This window comes from Chelonoidis abingdonii, chromosome 11 (assembly GCF_003597395.2).
Source record: "Chelonoidis abingdonii isolate Lonesome George chromosome 11, CheloAbing_2.0, whole genome shotgun sequence".
In the NCBI taxonomy this organism is placed as follows: domain Eukaryota; kingdom Metazoa; phylum Chordata; order Testudines; family Testudinidae; genus Chelonoidis; species Chelonoidis abingdonii.
Genome location: NC_133779.1, coordinates 58372693 through 58378358, shown reverse-complemented (window position 1 = coordinate 58378358; position 5666 = coordinate 58372693). Strand labels below are relative to the sequence as shown.

The 5666-nt window shown below is 49.5% G+C and overlaps 1 long non-coding RNA gene and 1 pseudogene across 1 annotated transcript in view; one reads left to right on the top strand and one right to left on the bottom strand.

Annotated features, from left to right (window-relative positions):
• Positions 1-5666, bottom strand: part of LOC142047541 (uncharacterized) — a 403753-nt gene that overhangs the window by 134471 nt on the left and 263616 nt on the right. The gene's annotated exons all lie outside the window — the stretch shown is intronic.
• LOC116819734 (kallikrein-14-like) overlaps positions 2180-5666 on the top strand; it is a 10056-nt pseudogene continuing 6569 nt past the window's right edge.

The window sequence follows — 5666 nt, the reverse complement described above, 5'->3', positions numbered from 1 at the left end:
CTCTGCCCACAGCCCTGACCCATTCGACCCCTCCCCTCACAACCCTGCCCCTCTCAGCCCACAGCCCTGACCCATTCCACCCCTCCCCCCACAGCCCCACCCCTTTCTGCCCACAGCCCAGATGCTCATTTCCGCCCCCACCTTGAGACCGAAGAAGCTTTGAAGCGAGAGCTTCTCCAGCCTCAGGCCTGCAGTGGTGGTCGCAGTTCTGGGGACCCCAAATTGGCCTGTGCACTAATCCGCCACTGTCCATGTCCAAGGCCTGTGGCGATCGGTGACGGGAGTGGGACAGCAATGACCAGAAGCTCCTATTCACCGACCGACATGCAGGCAGTGGCTGTCAGGGGGCCATTTTTGCATTGGGACAGAGGCAGGCCTGCAACTCAGCAGCCACAACACAACTGAGCGGCTGTTTTTAGGGACCACTCTGCTCCCCTGCATAGGGTGTGGGGGGCGGGGTGCTACAAGCAGGACATGGGCTATATGACCTCGTGCTCAAAGCAGGAGTTGGGAAATCAAGCCAGGCTACGAACCAGGAAATCAGAGTCTGAGGCAGGCCCGAGGGCAAACCCAGAGTCGAGAGTCGGAAGTCAGGATCCGGTTACCAGGAGATCAGAGGTAGGAGCCAAACTTAAGAGCAGAACTAGGGATCAACATGCAGAGTGAGGCTGGGTCAGGGTACCAGAAAACGGATGAGGAAGAGGAAGGCACAGACTCCAGAGCTGAGTGGAGGTTCAAGGAGTTGCTTTTGGCAATGGAGAAGGTGCCGTTCCAAGGGCTAATTCCTGCCAGGATCCTCGGCAGAGGACAGAATCGGGAACAAAGCCTGGCTTGCTTCTGCAATTCCTCCAGATACAACCTACTGGAGCATGAGGGCGGAGGGAGTTGCCTCCATGCCGACATGCAGGGCAGCTCCCCAGATATGGCAATCATGTTGACTCACAGGGACAACCCATTTCTGCAACATATGAAGTGGCCCATCCCGGAGGATCCTTAGTTTTGTCCAAGACACAAACACCGGAGCCTCTTCCACTCCCGAGGGCCCCCCGCCGGGAGCTACAGGTGAAGCAGGGCCAGTCTAGCCCCTGTTGTTGGGATGCCTGGGGTGGCAGCACGGTGGTGGGGCGGAAAGGAGATAACTGTGGTTTGGGGAGCGACATAGGGTGCTCTTTTGGGGCATCTTGCAGTTAGTAGGATAATTATGGTCTGCCAGGGCGCTCTGCTCTGTTATTGGGGGTGATTATGGGATCCGAGGGGGCATTGCTCTGTTATCAGGAGTAATTATGGGCTGCTAGGGGGCATTGCTCTGTTTTGGGGCTGTGGATGGGATAGAATGGGGGCTTTGCTCTGTTATTGGGGGGATTATGGGGTGGAATGGGGCACTCAGTGAAGGTGGATGACTTGGCAGTTTGGCTGCTCAGCTGGTACTTGGAAGACATGGCTTCTAATCTCTGGTCTGGTGCTGCCTCCCTGCAGGACCTTGGTCCAATTTCTTTGCTGCTTTGTGCCTCAGTTTCCCCATATGTACAATCAGGATCATAGCCCTGCCCTGCTCACCAATGAACTGTGGGGATAAATACAGCAAAGATTGGGAGGTGCTCAGATACTACCATAATATAGCATATAATATTCCAGATACCACCTCAGATCTATTAATTTCTCTGTTATTAAGCTGGCTATGAGGGTTTCACCCTCCTTTGTTATTGTTAGAAGGGGAACTAGTGGCAGCGGGGTGGGCTCAGGCCAGCTCATGGAAATCTTTGTCATCTGGCTTGACTTTTAGTTTTCTCTCCGCGCACCCACCAACAGATCACATCTTTTCATGGAACATGCCGCTGGGGGCACCTGGGACCAGGTGGAAGTGGAAGATGGAGCTGAGTTGGGGGAGACTGGGCCCCCACTGCCAACAGATGATCACAGTGTGTTTCCGCTCCCCGTGTTGGGCAGTGCTGTCATCTCCTGCTACAGGCAGGGCAGCCGAGGTGCAGAGAAACCGCTGCTTTTGGGAGTCTGTGGAAGAACAGGAACTCAAGCCTGGTTTTACTGAATCCTAAGCGTGCACCTTCCCCAAGAGGCATCCATCCTCTTCAAGATGCCCATGGCCAACAATTCCCTTTCGACCTCTTTCCCTGCAGTAAAGCCAGTGGCGCTGCCGACTATATCCATCGCCACAACCACCATGGAGCTGCTGATCATCGCGATGCTGGTAGTCAGGGCAGCCGCAGGTAGGAAAAAGAGTGAAGAGAGAAGCCAAGGTTGGGCTGAGTGAGAAGGTTCAGCAGTTTTACCGCAGGCCCTTCCAGGATGGTCTCAGAGATGTTGCTTAAGACAGGTTGCTGCTTATTAAAAACCAAGTTCCCAGCAGTCCTGTTATCACTTCCATGTGTTGCGAAAGGTAATTAATATGTTCCGGCCTCATCTCTGATTATTAGTTATTGTTTGCAGAGCAGGCAGGGAGCCATGATTTCACAATCTGTTTGCGTCCTGAATCAGGACAGAAGAAAAGAATTTTGAAATTTCCCACAAAACAAAATGTTTTGGAGGAAAAAAAGTCTGTTTCACTGAGATTTCAATGTCTTTAAATTTAAAGCATATATAAAAATATATAACTTTTACAGAGCATCATTTCTAATATAATGTTACTACTTTTAAGAAAAACATGGAAACAAAAACTATTTAAAAAAAATAAAAACAAATCAAAATGGCCCTTTCTGATAATGTTCAATGCTCTGGTCAGACTACCTGTCCCATGAAGGACTATGCACCACTTGGTGAGGAGAAGTTAGTGCATCATGGAAATTCCTGGCTGTGAGGCACCATGGGAGATGTAGTTTGATTGTGGAGCCCGGCCCATAAAGGAGACTGCTTCATTAAACTTTTTTTAAAAGAATATGCATCACAATCAACACATTCCTGTGGAAATTTTCAATTTTGACAAAATGCCATTTTCCGATGGGAAAGCATTCCATCCAGAAAAGTTTGACAGTTTTAATCATTTGTATTGCCAAAAAGCCTAGAAATGCCAGTCACTGACCAATCCCTGCTCTTCTGAGCATGTGTAAATTGTAATTTCCAGAGGTTTATAATTTGACCAAATCTAGGTGAATTTTCATGTGAACAGCAAAAGGCACCTCCCGGACTCCAGGGCTATTCCCTTGCAAAATTTCAAGTCCCTGCTGCCAAGGCATTAGAGCACTGCAAAAAGTGGTTGGAAAATCATTTGAACATTAAAAAATGAAGGGTCCTCCTGGGTCATCATGACCAGTCCCTGCTACCATGGGCAGCTCAGTCGTAGAAACATACTGAGCTCCATCTTCAAACTCAAGAGGTTTTTTGCCTTCCGCTCCTGTTTCACAACTTCCTTCCTTTGATGGTTAGTAACTGTCTTCTAATCTCAGCCTAGATTTATCCATGGTGCTTATCCCTATTTGTTCTTGGGCCAACGCTGGTCTCCATCTTCTACAGATCTTCTCCCTCCCTAGTGTTTTCCCCCCACTGTATTTAGAGAGAACAATCAGATGTTGTCTGGCCTTCCTTTTAGGTTAAACCAGCCGAGCTCTTTCCTTATCCCTTTGTAAGATCGGCCCTTTGTTCCCCGAATCATCCGAGCGCCCATTGGTGACCGGAATTGGACGTTTTCCCAGTGACATTAATGCCTCCTTATACCTACTGGAAATATGCCTCCTGGTACAATCTCGGATCGCCTTCTGCTTTTGCACGGCCATGTGCAAGCGATGGCTCATGGTCATCCTGCCACCAGCCAATCCATACAGACATGACCGATGGTCGCTCCACCTACTACCCCACTTGTGCCTGATGTTTGCCACTCTCCGTTGCAGCCTCAGACACAGAGGGAAACCAGGTCATTGGGGGGAGCTTCCGCCTCTTCGGCTCACGGCCCTACCAGGTGGCGCTCCTGAGGAAGGTCTGCATCTACTGTAGTGGGAGCTTGATAGCCCCAAAGTGGGTGCTAACTGCTGTGCACTGCGGCAGATGGGTCAGACGGATCCAGGTAAGTCAGTGCGGGGGTGGAGGAAGAGAGGGAGATACATAGGAATTACCCACATTCCCCATCCTTATCTTCTCTCTTGGTGTCCCCCATCCATGCCCAGGTCTCCCTCTGCACCCCACAATCTCTTCCATTTTTTCCCATCTTCAAATCATTTTTGTGGCTCTTCTCCACACCCTCTGTGGTTTTCCAACATCCTTCTTCAAATCTGCCTTCCCCCTCCACCTCCCCGCCCCCCGCACACGGCATGCCTGTATCAGTTTCCCTAGGGCCATGTACAGAGAAAAACTCACCCCTACGCTCACCAGTGTTACCCCTTGTAGCATCCCACTGGCAGCTCGTGCAGGTGCTCTAGGAGCTGATGGCATGGAGCAGAGCTCTGGGAAATATTTCTCCTTGACTCCAGCCTGATGCTGTTGGTGCTTAACCGGGGGTGTCTGTGGCCTGCCGCTGGATTCAGGGTGTCCACTGGGCCCCACAGCAGAAGTCTGGAACACCTGAGCCCTGCATTCCGGTGGCTCCCACAGGGCTGAAGCCACAAGCCCTGTTGCACCCTGCAGGGCTAAAGCCCAAGTAGCCCCACCCCACAGCTGAAGCCTGGAGCACCGAATGGAGGTGAGGCATAGGGGGCTCTGGGAAATACTCAATGAGAATTTAAGCCCTGGAATGAACACCTGGTATGCTGCAGAAGGTGAGAGCCAGAAAAACTGAAAGCAATTCAGGCTGCCTCTTTAGAGCTCCGTAATTACTGCAGGGGCTGCAGATAGATCTGTCCTTCCCCGTCCTCCACTTTTCTCCTAACTGTCTTTGTGTGTTAGGACAAAGCTGGTATCTTTGTTGTATTTGGAAAAACTAATTAAAACATAAACACTACATTAAAAATCGCAATGTCTTGTGTCAGCATTTTATAAATGTTTTCATTTTTCCATTCCAAAGAACTTTTTCTTTCAAAGTGCCCTGTTAGTTGATTTTCAGAAACGTTTCGTGATGACTGAACTGAACTTTTCTCTCCCAACTTTTCAATTCAGTGGAAATTTCAAAACTCTTTGACTCAGGTTTAGTCTTTGCAATTCTCAGTGCTCTGCACATTGGTTTAACTTGGCATGAGCGAGCCTCAGTAACCCAGGATAAGGCAAAAGTAAAAATAACCAGAAGTAGGGTGAGCAGATAGCAAGTGTGAAAAACTGGGACACTTATTTTCATTGAAAGGGGTACGGTGGCATACATAAGACAAAACCCCTAATATTACTGGGACGTCTGCTCAACCTACGCAAAAGCTGAGGACAAGGACAGCTATATAAAACCAGGTGAAAGAAATAGTGTCAGCAACAGGGGCAAGGAATGTGTGGAAGGTGACTATGCAGACAGGGAGAAAACCAACAAAATATGCTGTGTACATGTGGCATGAGAACACAGCATGATATGTACAGGAATTGGGTCTGAAAATAATCCTCCAATTGGAGGACTGGGCTAAAAGAAACCTGATGAGGTTCAACAAGGACAAGTGCAGAATCCTGCACTTAGGACAGAAGAATCCCATGCACCGCTACAGGCTGGGGACCGACTGGCTAAGCAGCAGTTCTGCAGAAAAGGACCTGGGGATTACAGTGGATGAGAAGCTGGATATGAGTCAGCAGTGTGCCCTTGTTGCCAAGAA